The sequence below is a fragment of the Phyllobates terribilis genome, unplaced genomic scaffold (genome assembly GCF_046119375.1).
Source record: "Phyllobates terribilis strain yellow unplaced genomic scaffold, ASM4611937v1 Scaffold_1__5_contigs__length_1240528914, whole genome shotgun sequence".
Lineage (NCBI taxonomy): Eukaryota > Metazoa > Chordata > Amphibia > Anura > Dendrobatidae > Phyllobates > Phyllobates terribilis.
Window position 1 is genome coordinate 728,899,579 of NW_027362761.1, and position 15,761 is coordinate 728,915,339.

The window sequence follows — 15,761 nt, forward strand, 5'->3', positions numbered from 1 at the left end:
CGAACTGGCGCGACAAATATGTGGGAGGACGTCCAGTCTTACCCGTGGTACTGGATGGCATTCCTATGAGTGCCCTACTGGACACCGGGTCACAGGTCACCACCATCCCGTACGTGCTCTTCAAGCAGTACTGGAATGACTCGGATATCACCCGCTACCCTGACGACGACTTGAGTATCATCGCCAGCAATGGTCAGCCCGTGCCACAGATTGGATTTAAAGAGGTGACCATTAAAATCGGTAGAGTCAAACTGGCAGCACAGGGACTGATCATTGTAGACATTGACAAACACGAGAGTCACCCAAAGATAACTCTAGGAACTAATGTAATTGAAAATTGTCTTGCAGAGGTGATTTTCCTTTTACAGCAGGTTGCCAAGAACGCCAGCTCCGGTGAGCAGCGAGTGCTCCAAAAAGAGATCCGGGCACTGATGCGACGGCAACAGGTGGAACTCTCCGGCGGTGAGATTGGTAGCGTGAGAATGTGTGACCCTTTCCCTATTGCCATGCCCCCAAAAAGTGAAATGATGATTTGGTGCCGGGCAGCTATTGGTCTGAGAGGTAGAGATTACCAGGCAATGGTAGAACCAGTTTACTCAGACAGTAGGCCCACCATCTTGACAGCACGGGGGGTGGTTAATGTACGCCATGGGAGGGTGCCCGTTCGCATAATCAATATCGGGAAGAGGGAAGTGTACCTGCCCCGGTATGCCACGCTAGCCAAATTATATACCATTAACCAAAATGCTATACAATCTGTGGAACCCTTGCCTCCATCTCACCCGGAGGAAGGTAACGGCTCTAAGAAAACAATGGAGGACTGGTGTCAGCAACTACATTTGGGTACTGACTCCACTCCCTCACACCAGAAACAGGGAGTCTATCGGGTGGTTCAAGAGTACGAGAGAGTGTTTAGTAAACACCCGTTAGACTTCGGGCGAGTCAAGGGGGTAGAACACCACATCCCCACGGGAGACCATCCTCCCATAAAAGAGAGGTATCGACCCGTACCCCCTGCACACTACCAACACGCCAAGGGGATGCTTAGAGACATGAAGGAGGCTGGGGTGATCAGGGATAGCTGTAGCCCCTGGGCAGCTCCACTAGTCTTAGTCAAAAAGAAAGACAACACCATGAGGATGTGTGTAGATTACCGGAAAATCAACCGTATCACACACAAGGATGCGTACCCCTTACCAAGGATAGAGGAGTCTTTGGCTGCTTTAAGATCTGCTAACTTCTTCTCTACCTTGGATCTCACTAGTGGGTACTGGCAGGTTCCTGTAGCAGAGGCGGACCGGGAGAAGACCGCATTCACCACCCCGATGGGACTTAGCGAGTTTACCTGTATGCCGTTCGGACTCTGCAACGCACCAGGAACCTTCCAACGATTAATGGAGTGCTGTCTGGGCCACAGAAACTTTGAGACGGTCCTGTTGTACCTGGAGGATGTCATCGTATATTCTAAGACTTATGAGGACCACCTGAAACACCTGGCGGAAGTGTTCGAAGCTCTGGCAAGCTACGGCCTAAAGGTGAAACCCTCCAAGTGTCACCTCCTGAAGCCAAAGGTGCAGTACCTGGGACACGTGGTGAGTGCTGACGGAGTGGCCCCCGACCCTGATAAGATCACCGCAATTAAGGAATGGCCAAGCCCCTCCAGCGTAAAGGAAGTGAGGCAGTTCCTCGGGTTGGTAGGCTACTACCGAAGGTTCATTCCCGGTTTCACCAAAAAGGCAGCTCCTATGCAGGACCTCCTGATAGGCCAGTCCAGGAAGGCCAAGAACCAGAAGCCACCCTTCAGATGGGAGAAGCTGGAAGAAGAGTCCTTCCGCCAGCTGAAGATGGCCCTCACGGGGGATGAAATCCTGGCGTACCCTGATTATAGCCAGCCCTTTATCCTCTACACCGACGCCAGTAACATCGGGCTAGGAGCCGTACTGTCCCAGATCCAGCAGGGGAAGGAACGGGTAATTGCTTACGCCAGCCGAAAACTGCGACCCACCGAAAGAAACCCTGAGAATTACAGCTCATTTAAGCTAGAGTTCCTGGCAGTGGTGTGGGCAGTCACCGAACGCTTTAAGCACTACCTCGCTGCTTCCCGGTTCACCGTGTACACGGATAACAACCCGTTGACACACCTGGACACTGCAAGACTCGGTGCCCTAGAGCAGAGATGGATGGCCCGCTTGTCCAACTATGAGTTTACAATCAAATACCGGGCAGGACGCTCCAATACCAACGCGGACGCCCTGTCCAGGATGCCGAACCTACCGGACATAGGGGAAGATTCAGAGGAACTAGAAGAAGTTGAACTCCCCGCGTTCCACCGTCATGGGACTATCCAGTATTCCCACCGTGTAAGGAGTAAGCAATCCGCTACGTTCAACCCATTACCTCATTACAACTGGGCGGAGACGCAAGACAGTGACCCTGCCGTCCGACTGGTAAAGGAGATGCTGACTCGGCCAGATGCACGCCTTGACCCAGACGTTCCGGAGGAAGCCAAGCAACTGTGGGCTGAGAAGAGTCGACTGTTCCTTTACAAGGGGAAGTTGTGCCGCAGAATGGTTAACTCCCGGACGCATGAACTAATCTGGCAAGTAGTGGTGCCAAGAAGAGACGCAGCTATGGTGATGGAGGCATACCACGACGGAGCTGGGCACTTCGGATGGAAGAAGCTGGAGTTCCTGCTGCGCGGGCGGTTCCATTGGGTAGGCATGAGAGGAACCATCGAGAGGTGGTGCAGAGACTGTGGCCCATGCAACCTAAGAAGGAGGGACCGTGCCAGCCAGAAGACTCCCCTGCAGTCCATCATCACCCGGCAGCCGTTGGAACTGGTAGCCTTGGATCATGTAAAACTGACCCCAAGCAGAAGTGGCTACGTCTACGCACTAACCATCGTAGATCACTACTCCCGGTTCTTGGTTGTCGTCCCCGTCAAGGACTTAACAGCTCGAACAGCAGCTAGAGCCTTCCAGCAGCATTTCTGCCGTCCACACGGGTACCCGGACCAAGTGTTGACAGACCAGGGACCTGCCTTTGAAGCGGAGGTCTTCCAAGAATTCTGCACTCTGTATGGCTGCCGGAAGATAAGGACGACACCCTATCATCCGCAAACTAATGGACTTTGTGAGAAAATGAACCAGGTGGTGATAGATCTTCTGAAAACATTGCCCCTGGAAGAATGCAGTCTGTGGCCTGAGAGGCTGCCTGACCTAGTGGACCTATACAACCACATCCCGGTAGGTTCCACCAACTGTACCCCGGCTTACCTGATGAGGGCAAGACCTGGGAAGCTACCTGTTGACCTGGAGATGGGAGTCCTGACACCCGAGGACACTTCACCAGAAGCAGACTGGGACACAGAGAGGCGGCAGCAGTACCGGAAAGTACAGGAGAGCGTGGAGCGAAGTCTCTGTCAAGCTAGGGAAAGACAAGAGAAAACTTACAACCAGTGTGCTCCCGCTGTTCCCCTGGTACCCGGAGAGCAGGTCTTGAAGAGGAAAAGGCGGCTCCACAAGTTGGACGACCAGTGGGAGAAGGACCCGTACATCGTACTGCCCTCAAGCCACGACAACCCAAAGGTCTGTACCATCAGTAAAGACGGAGGGTAAACCACAACCATTGTATCCCGGGATCACCTGAAGAAGTGTCCCGAACAGCTACGGAACCCTGAAGAGGAACAAGAAGACCCTCGACCCGTAGAGGAAAGGGAAGATATGGTTAGTACTGTGCTCGGAGACTTCCCTTGGTCTTGGACTCAAGTCAATGGCGCAGTTGTGGTACCCGTACTCACCTTCCTCCAACCAGCATCCCAAGCACCTATGGAGCAACAGCTAGAGCTGGAAGAACAGCCGGTCCAGGAGGCAGAAGACCCCACACCAGCAGACCAGGAGGATCAACCCTCTGCTTATAGTGAACCTGCCATGCCTCTAGTGAGCCAAAGGGCCCGTGGACAGCTGCCCAGTTTACCCTTGACAGTTCCTACACCCTGTAGTTCGGGGCTAGACAGTCAGCTCCGTAGGTCCACTAGGGCCACTAGAGGCCAGTTACCCGCACGATGGAGGATTTGAAGTGTATAAGTTGTTTTATTTATGGTTACCTGTTTTTCTTGTTGCTTGTAAATAATTATGTGTTTCTAGTTATTTTTAGGAGTCCTTGGTGGATTTACCGGGAATCCTTGTACAATTAGTTGGAGCGTAACCCAGGATGGACTAAAAGACTGATAAGGACTCGGGGCAGGACAGACCCCTACCTGGTTACGTCTCCCTGTTTTGGTGAAATGGACACCTTTGTTTTCCTCAAAACTGCACCCGGTTGCGGACACGCCGTAACCATCTTTATGTGTTTTTCTTATTGTATTATTATTGTTTATACCTTGTTATGTTTTTTCTAAAAATATGTTTAGTCCCGGAGTACTAAAGTTCACTAGGGGGGCATGTGACACCCCAGGGGTCTGGTTGCCACAGTGATAGAGATATTACGTCTGAGAGCAGGTGGGAGGTCTCTTGGTCAGGGATCCGATGCATGCCACACCTCCTGCCCAGTCCTGGGAGGGGAAGAACTTCCCCTATATAAACCTAGGGCTGAGGCAGGGTTAGTGAGTAGAGAAGAAGTAGAGACAGAGAAAAGAAGCAAATATAGGAACAGAACATCAGGAGCTCTGTGGGAGCAGTGTTACAAGGAGTCAGGGGCTGGCAGCTGCAGAGCTCGCCCTGACTGAGAAGATTTCTTACCGGACCCGGAGTCCGAGGCTGTGGGGACTAACTCCTACCCAGCAGCAGAATCCGTCAGGCAGGGGATTCCAGGTCCTCTGGCCAAGAAACCCGAAGGCCCCGAGTCACCGGCCATACGGGTGAGCACCACACGGTACACTGAGGGACGTGGGCTACTTATACCCGCCTCTAGCAAGGTAGCCAGAAGAGTACAGTTAGTTTGGGAGGCCTACAACTCCGCCTGGCCAGGGGAGATCCCATCTGCTCAAGGACTGACCAGTCCCCAATCGCTAGCCAGTACTCCGGGAGGGTCTATCTTTGTCACCAGTAAAGACCCTGAACTACACCGTACCGTCTCCGAGTGGTTCCTGCTACCCCCATCATCCACGTCGGCTGCCCTGAGGCCATACCCTTCCTCCCGTTGGGGGTTATACTATCACGCTGCACAATCCTACCACCGGCCTCAGCGGTCTGCCCTGCAGCAGCAGCTCCTTAGCTGTACTCAACGGGTGGCGTAGTCGTCCAACATCTACCGCTGATACATCGCCGCTCAGTTTGACTCCCTGGGCACGGACCGGGTCACCGCCACGAGACTACAACCCTCAACAGATCCGGCTCCGGGTAAGCTCCCGCGTGCGCAACGCAGCGCGACACAGGCCCAGGGGCGCGTCAGATACACTGTTTAATTTTTTGAGAAAGTTCTATCAAATCTCTTTCAATTAAAGACTGAAAAGTTGAAATGCATTCAGCCTTAGAATCTTTTGGATAGAAAGATGGATTCAAAATACGAAAATCCTTAGTATCAACATGTATAAGATCAACATCACCTGATTCACCTTTTAAATCCTCCAAAGCAAGCCGTGCACATTGTTCATCAAACGTCAATTGTGCAAGGGTTTCACAATTATCCTCCTCCTTATACAATTCCCCAGGGACATGGAGATCATTATAAAAATGTTTTTTTACTGTCAATAATCTGGCTAGTTTATTTATATCTAGAATCGTTTGAAATAAATCAAAATCCTGATTCGGAACAAAATTTGTCCCTTTACTTAAGATACTGATCTCATGTTCAGAGAGAATTGTAGGGGTAAGCACGATAACACTGGACCATAGGCTGTCTACTTTTTCTTGCCCCTTGTATTGAAACTTGGGGGATCTGGATTTCCTCCTCCTCGGTCGCTTCTCCTGTCGTTTTTTGAAGCAGGATTACTACAGTCTCCTCCTGTTCCATCTTCTGAGCTCTCTGCATATACATCTGAAAAACCTTCCTCAGATGAAAAAGTTACATTTCTGGATGGAGTTTTGTCATCTGGATTATTCTTCAGGATAGATTTTAAGTCAGTTTTATCCCTCAGTTTTTTTGGATATTGGGAAATAGACCTTATGTTCCTTTTCCAATCATAAACTTTATCATGTTTGTAATCCAAACAGTCTCTTTGGAACTTTTTCTTTTTTATTGTCATGATGTTATTTTCAATTTTGTCCAAATTTTCCTTCATTTTATGATGTAACAATTCATACTCCTGAGTTTTATTAAAACTCATAAGTGAGGATTTTATCTGTGCAATGTCCAAATTAATTTGTTGTAATTTTTTCTCTTCCTCTGAGATAATCAACTTCATGAGGTCATTTGAGCATTGTGATAAAATGTCATTCCATTGTGTAAGAAACATATCAGAGAAAATATAAGTGGGTACCTTTTTGATTCTGAGTCCTCTTGGTATCATCAATTTCTCCACATACGTGCTCAATGTATTGCGATCCCACCATGTTCTCAACTCTTGATGAGAGATTTTTTCCAGCTTATGCATTAACTCTTTCAGGCTCGGGTCGGTGTTCCTATCTGAATCACCAAATACTTCTTGTAGTTTATCCTGCCGTGACTCCATAGAGGAGGAGATGATAATCCTTCTCAGCAGTTTAGAATAGTATAATGAGAAAAATAGTGGATTTGCTTGTGAAATCTAATAAATCCAAACGGAATTCTTTATCCATTGCATAATCTATGCCAGGTACACGGGGCAAAATCGGTCAAACCATAAGGTAAATAAGCAAAAAAAGCAGCCTCACCGTGTCCTCTTTGTATAGCTCAGTCCGTTTTGCAATGCTGTGGGTCTCCAACCAATAGCCGTGACTTAAGGCTTCACATAAGAAAAATAAATTTGGTGAGTCCCAAAAATAATTAAAATCCTCAATATATTAGAAAATAATTAAAAGATCATACAGGTTGGGGATACATCTCAACGCGTTTCTGGCAAAAGCCCTTATTCACTGAGATACTGATTCCTTATGATACATGGTATAAAAACAACTAGTGACCAACCGTTGATCAATAAACACATATGTTAGCAATCAATCACACTTGAGAATAATCAGCATAATCACAAGGCTAAATCCAAGAAAGCCAGAGAAAAAGAGAGAGAAAAAAAGAGAGAGAAAAAAAAAGAGAGAGGAAGAAAAAAAAAAAAAAAAATCCATACTTTTTATCTTATATCAATGCTAATGATGTAAATCTAAAATTTACTTATACTGAACCGCAGGATAAAATTAGCTTTTTGGATTTGTATCTCATGGGGGATGTAAAACAGAATGAACGCTCATGTATAGCTGGTAATGATATGACCTAGCAGCAGCACCTGTTCCTATTGTAAATGCATCTGACAGCATTATCGATAGGGAATAGAATAAATTTTACATTTTTTTGGGCAGCACCAGCAGCACGTAGTATAAGGCAATAATACCTGGCTGGATCAGTGTAATACGCTATCCATACTTCGATATCTCACCCGTAAAAGAATTTCAGATAAGACCGTTAATATTCTAGAACATAGAATCTATTTGAATTGTCCTTCCCATTATTAAGGAGTGTGTCTCCTATACTGTAATTGCATATGCAACAATTTCAAGGGCTGCCAAAAATTAGGACGCACTCCAATACACATTTGAAGAGACGAAAAAGAAAAAGAAAAACACAGTATGATCTTTCCTTACTATAAAACAAACAGACTCGCCAATGTAACCTCAATGTAATCCTGCACCTCCTCCTCCAGTTCGGCCTCCATCTCCAAAATGACCACATCAGTCACAAGCTGGAAGCACTGCAGCACTGCCTTGGCCAAACAACAACAGGCTGTGCTGAAAATAATATGCTTAATGCTTAGGTAACAAACCACCCACCGCTGCAGAGCTGTTGAAAGCTGTAACACAGCAGCCTGATCTGTGGCTCTCACTGCTGAACATACAGCCAGGCATGGTCATGTGGCGGAACCTGGTGACGGACATATGACAGCTGGAGTAGATACGGTTTCCCTCTATGCCAGTACTTTCACCGAGCTAAAGAATATGGCTGTGGTGAAATACAACTCTCACCGAGAAGCAGTGTCAGACTGAAAAACATTGGGCCCACCAGAGGATTTGATTCTGAGGGCCCATCTTTCTCCCCCACTCAAGAGCCCCATAACAGCTGCAAAGTTTGCGCTATCATAAACTCTTCTGATGGAGAAGCCAGGGCCCACCCGAGGATTCTCTGGTGGGCCTGTAAAACCCTGCCAAGAAGCAGCCCTGGCTAAGAAAAGTGTGTGGAAAGGTTCCTGGACACTCTGACTGCTTTTTTACTGAGGGGGAAACCCACGCAAGCAAGGGGAGAATATACAAAATCCTTGCAGATGTTGTCCTTGGTGGGATTTTAACCCAGAACCCCAGCGCTGCAAGACTTCAGTGCTAACCACTGAGAAACTTTGCTGCCCTCTCTGTTCTCCCTCTGATATCTAACATGCCAGAGAAGCTTGCACATACTGTCAGTATCTTCAGCTCCTTTGTGAGAAACTAATGTATTTGGGCAGCCACTCAGTCTACCAAATAAAATTCCTGAGAAGGAAATTGTGGATGGCTTTGCTACTGGTACTGGGTGCCAATACCAAACCACTGGAAATATTCCAGACTGATTGAAGCCAAGCTGATTCCCACAGAAAAGTACCAGCAGCAAGCTAAGGAGATGGTGGCCTCTATCATCATCACAACCTCACCTCGGCACTATGAACTCTCCTGATGGAGAAGCCAGGGCCCACCAGAGGAGTCTCCGGATCTCTGGTGGGCCCGTCCAACCCTGCCGAGAAGCAGCCCTGGCTAAGAAAAGTGTATTGGACGGTTCCGGGACACTCTATGGCTGTTTTTCTTTTACTGTGGACTGGCTCCGTTCTGTCCCTGGCCACATTCACCTGTCCATGTGTTTGTGGTTAGGCGGTCCTTCCCAGTAAATGCACTGGGGAGGGCACAGGGAATTTTCTGGGACCCGCACTTGTGGAAGGCGGAGACGATACCGGGAGAAATAGTGGCAGGTGGGGACCGAGTATGGACACCCGGCCGCCGCCATGAGGTTGTGGAAATCTTCCGCCTCCATGAGCCTAAAAGGCAACATTTCAAGTGCAAACAGTCCAGAAATGTGGAAGTTTTATATTGCGGCCTGTGGGTGGGTGGTTGGCTGCATACTTGCACTTGCATTCCAAGGACTGTGGTAGGGACAACTGGACGCTGCAAAGGGAGAAGGACATTGATAGTGATAGTTGCAAGTCTGCGATGACAGGTGCAGGGCGGGAGGCATCTTCGCATGCGCCATGGACAGGGGATTGGCGTGCATGCATAACAGCAGAAGAGGCAGTGGTGTCACCCGCAGACACTGTTTCTGGACCTTGGTGTTCGGCCCAGCTAGTCAGGTGCTTTGCTGTCATGTGTCTGAGCATGCTGGTGGTGGTCAGGCTGGTATTTTTTGTGCTGTTGCTGATGTTGGCCTGGCAGATGTTGCAAATCGCCTTTTTATGGTTATCTAAACAGTTTTTAAAAAAGAACCAGACTCGGGAAGTTGTACTGGCAACTTCCGTCATGTTGGTGTTCCGGGGAGCAGTTGCCTGCCTTGTGTCTGTGGCCACCACACTGCTTCTACCTGCCTGTGGTGGTGCTACAGCTCCCTCCCCCTGTATGCTGCTGTCCTCGTGCTACATGTCCCCTTGCCAGGTTGGGTTAGTGACTTCATCGCCCACCACTTCATTTTCCACTTCCACACCCTGGTCCTCCTCCTGATTTTCTGTCCATTGTGTCTCATCATTATCGACCTCTTGTGACAGTATTTGCACTTACCCACCATCACCTTCTGATGACCATGGCTCCTTAAATCGCTACATGTGATTTTCTGTTGACCTGCTCGAAGCTGGCCGGTCGACAGGCCAAAATTTATCGATAGAAAAGTGAACAACTTTTGGGGTAACCCTGGACTCTAATCTCTCCTTCAAACCACATATCCAAGCTCTTTCCACTTCCAAGCAAGAGACCAGAATCTATAAATGGAAAGATGAAAAAACAGCTCTTTTAAGTGTCCAAGTGTGAGATCAGTTGTCTCAGGGCACTTGGAATGGTGGGAGGAAGGAGGATCAGGATGAGGAAGATGCCGACTCTAAGTAAAAAAAAATCTCCCGGATCCGCACATTCCTCAACCACGAATCTACAAAAACACTAGTGCATGCGCTCATCATCTTCCTTCGCGACGACTGCAACTTCCTGCTCTGTGGTCTCCCTTCTAACACACTTGCATTCCTCCAATCTATCCTAAACTCTGCTGCCCGACTAATCCACATGTCCACTCGCTATTCCCTGGCCTCTCCTCTCTGTCAATCCCTTCACTGGCTCCCCATTACTCAGAGACTCCAGTTCAAAACCCTAACCTTGGAATGCAAAGCTATCCACAACCTGTCTCCTCCATACATCTGTGACCTAGTCTCCCGGTACTTACCTGCACGCAACCTCAAATCCTCACAAGATCTCCTTCTCTACTCCCCTCTTATGTCCTCTTCCCACAATCACATACAAGATTTCTCCCGTGCAGCCCCCCTTCTCTGAAACTTTCTACCCCACCATTTCTGACTCTCGCCTACTGTTGAAACCTTTAAAAGGAAGCTGAAGACCCACCTCTTGCGACATGCGTACAACCTGCAGTAACCCTCGCTCCACCATACCGCTGCAAGACCAGCTCTATACTCACCTACTGTATCCTCACCCATGCCTTGTAGACTGAGCCCTCGTGGGCAGGGTCCTCTGCTCTCCTGTCCTGTACCAGTCGCTGTCACATGCTTGTTCAAGATTATTGTAATTGTTTTTGCAATGTATACCCCTTTTTCACATGTAAAGTGCCATATAATAAATGGCGATAAAGTAATAATAATAATGTGATGCAGACTCACATCTGCTGGTGGTGGTGGTGGCAAACTGTCTGGAAACTTTATCTGCTATCCAAACAACAACCTTTTCACACTGCTCTGGCTTCAATAGTGGTGTTCCGTGGCCCCCTAGAAATTGGGACAGGAAGATAGTTCGACATGACGTGGGTGTTTGTTGTGCTCCCTCAGCAGGCACAGTTTCATCTTGCCCATGGTCTCTACGTGCACTATCACCATCACCATAACGTCCACTTCACCGTCCCTTGCCCATTTTAAATGGAGTTTAAGATTTGTCACATTGCCAAAAATGTCTGTATTATTTCCGCAGTAATATAAGATCACGTCTGATGAGATGACCACAGTTTTAGACAGTGCCCTGGGAGTCAGAGACGCTTCCAAGGGTCTTCCCCATGCTGTTCCCATGTCACACACCACATGGCCAGATAAGATTGTAAAATGTTAAAATGACATTTCCCGGTGAATGCATTTGTCTTGGTTTAAAGCAATGCAAAAGTGCAAAACCGCATCAAAAACTCTACGTGTGAACATAGCCCAAGGTGTGGAGGAGCATTCTAGTTTTTGGTTATTTATTTTGCCTTATATACAAGTCATTACCCTGGAAAGGAAAATCCAATTTGGTTTCTTTTTTTATGTTTTATTGTGAGTCCGTAAAAGTGGCGTAATACCTCTGACAACATTGTTGACAGCAGTGACTGGGGTGTCAGAAATGCTTCCAGGGGTCTTCTCCATGCTGTTCTCATGCCATTTGAGCACTGTTCCCATCGATTTGGGCAATTTTTAGGCCCTCTGCAGACCGCCGGGGAGGCCGCCAGAAAAATGCTCGAGCTTCCCATAGACTTACATTGGGCTCGTTACTCGGACCCAGCACTCAAGCATTCTAATTTGCTCGACCCGGGCAACGAGCACCCGAGCATTTTAGTGCTCACTCATCACTAATTATCATCAATTGTGAAGGAGGGGAAGACCTGTATGCAGAGTCATCTGGGTACGAGTCCCTTTGCCACATATCGCTCCAGGAAGGCCTTGTTCCACCACAAATGTTTAAGCTTGATAACAAAGTCCTCAATCTCTGAAAATTAAAAACCAAACTTGGGTCCTCACCAAAAACCTCATCTAATTAGTGAACCACGTTTTCTCACGTGTTCTGTGATCCATGCTTTCAGATGAATGAGCTGTGAAGATACACAGTAATATTAATGCATTAACAAAACCAACAAAATGGGTGTACATACTGTAAGTACATAAAATACCCTTTCTGATGGAACCAATAGGCGAAACGCTCATTAGAGGGACCAGTGGTAAACATGCTCTTTGCTTCATATTGTGAGGCAGTGAGGGGAATTATATGCGAGGGACGGTATGTATCCCCCAGAATGCGCATAGAAGCATATTGAGCCCGCTGGAGTGTATTGCAGTCACAGACATAGCTGTGGTTGCAGTGCAGAATAAAAGTAAGTTTGGACTTAGTCAAGCTATCTGACTAAGGCAGATTTAGTAAAACCCAGCATGGGCTATTATTCTTGGAGTGGACTACAGGATGGCAGTGGGGCAGTCCACTCCCTCCAGCCTGGGTCTTACAAGTGGCTCATGGCCACAGATTCCTTTTAAAAACCTGCAGCAAAGGTTTATGTGTGTTAGTGTTTTGTCTGCAAGCTGCAGAGCAGGTGGCTCTGCACTACCAGCCTGTGTGAAGCAAACATAGAGCCAAGGAAAGTAAAACTCCTGGCGCACCTCAGCGTGACACGGCGGTGCAGTCACCCACGGCAACGGGATTGGAGATGGACTTATTGCAACCCTGCTGCGTTACGAAGGATACCATTTACCTTTACTTTGTGAGTCTTTGGAAAATAAAGACATTTAAGTTGAACTTTACTGGGTCACTGCCTCATTGCCGCACAGTGTGAACACTGTCGTACTACAATATGTAATTTATTATCCTTTAACTTCCTTTCCTTTTGATCTAGGTATTCTAAGATGTATTCTATCCATTAGCTGTGCTTAGCACATTGATTAAGTACTGGATTAGTAAATACTAACATTGGTTTCTTACACTAGTATTTGACAGTTTGTATCAAAGCCATTGCCACTTTTCCTTGTAGTGACTAACGCTTTGTTATAAATCTATTACTTATTTATTATTTCCACCTGCACTTTATTATAAGTATTTTCTTTCCTGTGTGGATTACCCACGTATCAAATCATATTAATTTACAGTAGTATTCAAAATAATAGTTAAGCACAAAATCTTTATACTAGTTTTTATTTCCATGCACTGGGAACATTGCACACTGTTTTCTAATTGAAAACATGAAGAGAAATGTATATAATTTTTAACTAGTTTACAGAAAATAACAAAAATTGAACATTGGGCTGTTCTAAAAAATTGCGGTGTTTGCATTTGTCTTTACAAACTCATAATATGTACTCTTTTTTTTGAGGATTTAGCATTCCTGTGAATCACTAACCTAATATTTAGTTGTATACTCACAGATTTTTAGAACTGCTTCACATCTATGTTGCATAGAGTCAACCAAACTTCTGGCACCTGTCAACTGTTATTCCAGCCCAGGATGCTTTGACTACATCCCACAATTTTTTGCCATTTGTTGGCTTTGCCTCAGAAAGGGCATTTTTGAGGTCACCCCACAAGTGTCCTATCAGATTAAGGTCCGGAGATTGGGCTGGCCACTCCATAGCCTCAATTGTGCTGGACTGGAACCAAGATTTTGCTCATTTACTAGTGTGTTTAGGGTTGTTGTCTTGTTGAAACACCCATTTCAAGGGCATATCCTCTTCAGCATCAGGCAACATGACCTCTTCAAGTATTTTAATATATGCAAACTGGTCCATGATCCCTGGTATGCGGTAAATAGGTCCGGCATCATAGTAAGAGAAACATGTCCATATCATGATGCTTGCACCACCATGCTTCACTGTCTTCAGAGTGTACTGTGGCTTGAATGCAGAGTTTGGGGGTCGTCTGATGAACTGTCTGTGGCCCTTGGACCCAAAAAGAATAATTTTACTTTGATCAGTCCACAAAATGTTTCTCCATTTCTCTTTAGGACAGTTGATGTGTTCTTTGGCAAATTGTATCCACTTCAATATAAGTCTTTTCTTTAATCACTGATTAATCTGGTAAGTCATATTGGACTGCTATTATTTTGAACATTACTGTATATGGGACTCTGAAATTATGCACTATTTATAGCACTTTATAACCATCTAATATAGTGTTCATTACTTTAGAATTCTCAATTTATGCTTTATAGCCACCAGTACTTCATAAAAGCTAGCATGTAATTTTTTTTTCACGCACTAGGTGGAGCTATTGTTCTTAGATGTTTGGAATGTAGCTTTATTTGTATTTGGTGCTAGTGGATTACCTAAATTCTAATTAATTAATAATTGTATAAAATTCTTCCTTGTGGCAGGGAAGCATCCTGTAAATAATAACTACATTGATGTAAGATACATACATTATTTCTGCCTTGTGATATTGAGTTTCTTCATGGAACTTGGGAGCTGAATTGTTATATTTGTTATTCCTATATGTAATTAAGATACCACAGTTATTCTCTACAAATTCTAGCTATTTTATGTGTTTTTATCCCTTCACAACATTCGCCGTACATGTACGGCGCATGTCATGTCTCCCCTTTGATTCGGACTCCAGGGCTGAGTCCGCACCTTTCCAGGCACATCACAGCTGATTTGTACAGCTGTCATGTGCCTGTAACAGCCACGGGTGGATCGCGATTCCACCAGCGGCTGTTAACATGTTAAATGCCGCTGTCAAAGCACAAAGTCCTCCATACAGAGTAATGGGCCCCACATAGTCCTCCATACAGAAAAATGCGGCACACACAGTCCTCCATACAGTATAATGGCCCCACATAGTCCTCCATACAGAATAATGGGCCCACATAGTCCTCCATACAGTATAATGGGCCCCACATAGTCCTCCATACAGAATAATGGGCCCCACATAGTTCTCCATACAGTATAATGGCCCCACATAGTCCTCCATACAGAATAATGGGCCCCACATAATCTTCCATACAGAATAATGGGCCCCACATAGTTCTCCATACAGAATACCCTCCACAGAGGGGTGTTGGTTCTGGTGTCGCGAGCCAAATAAAACCACCCTGCCGGCCGGATTTTGGCCCACGGGGTAGAGTTTGACACATATGCGATACAGGTTTGGTATCTACGAACTCATAATGACCTGGGAAATTATAACCGCAGGTCAGTTTTAGCCTTTAGTGAACATGGTAAAAAAAAAACTAAAAATAATTGTGGAATTGCACTTTTTTTACAATTTCACCGCACTTGGAATTTTTTTCCCGTTTTCCTGTACACTATATGGTAAAACCAATGGTGTCATTCAAAAGTATAACTCGTCCCGCAAAAACAAGCCCTCATATGGCCATATTGACAGAAAAATAAAAAATGTTATGGCTCTGGGAAGAAGGAGAGCAGAAAATAAAAGCGAAAAAATGGAAAAGGGCTGTGGTGTAAAGGGGTTAAAATTATTGCATATTTAATAAAGATTTATATTTTATGTACTCCTTGCGCAGTTCACTTATCTTCGGTTTTTCTAATTTAGTACACTGAACTCCCAAGTTAGATTGGGTAGATGGTGAAGACACAAGAAGAACGACACCATAGGTAATGATCGGTATAACCAGCATGCTGGAAAAGACAAAAAGTAATCATGTCATATTTCACAATGAAAAAATCCTGATGTACAGTACAGACCAAAAGTTTGGACACACCTTCTCATTTAAAGATTTTTATGTATTTTCAT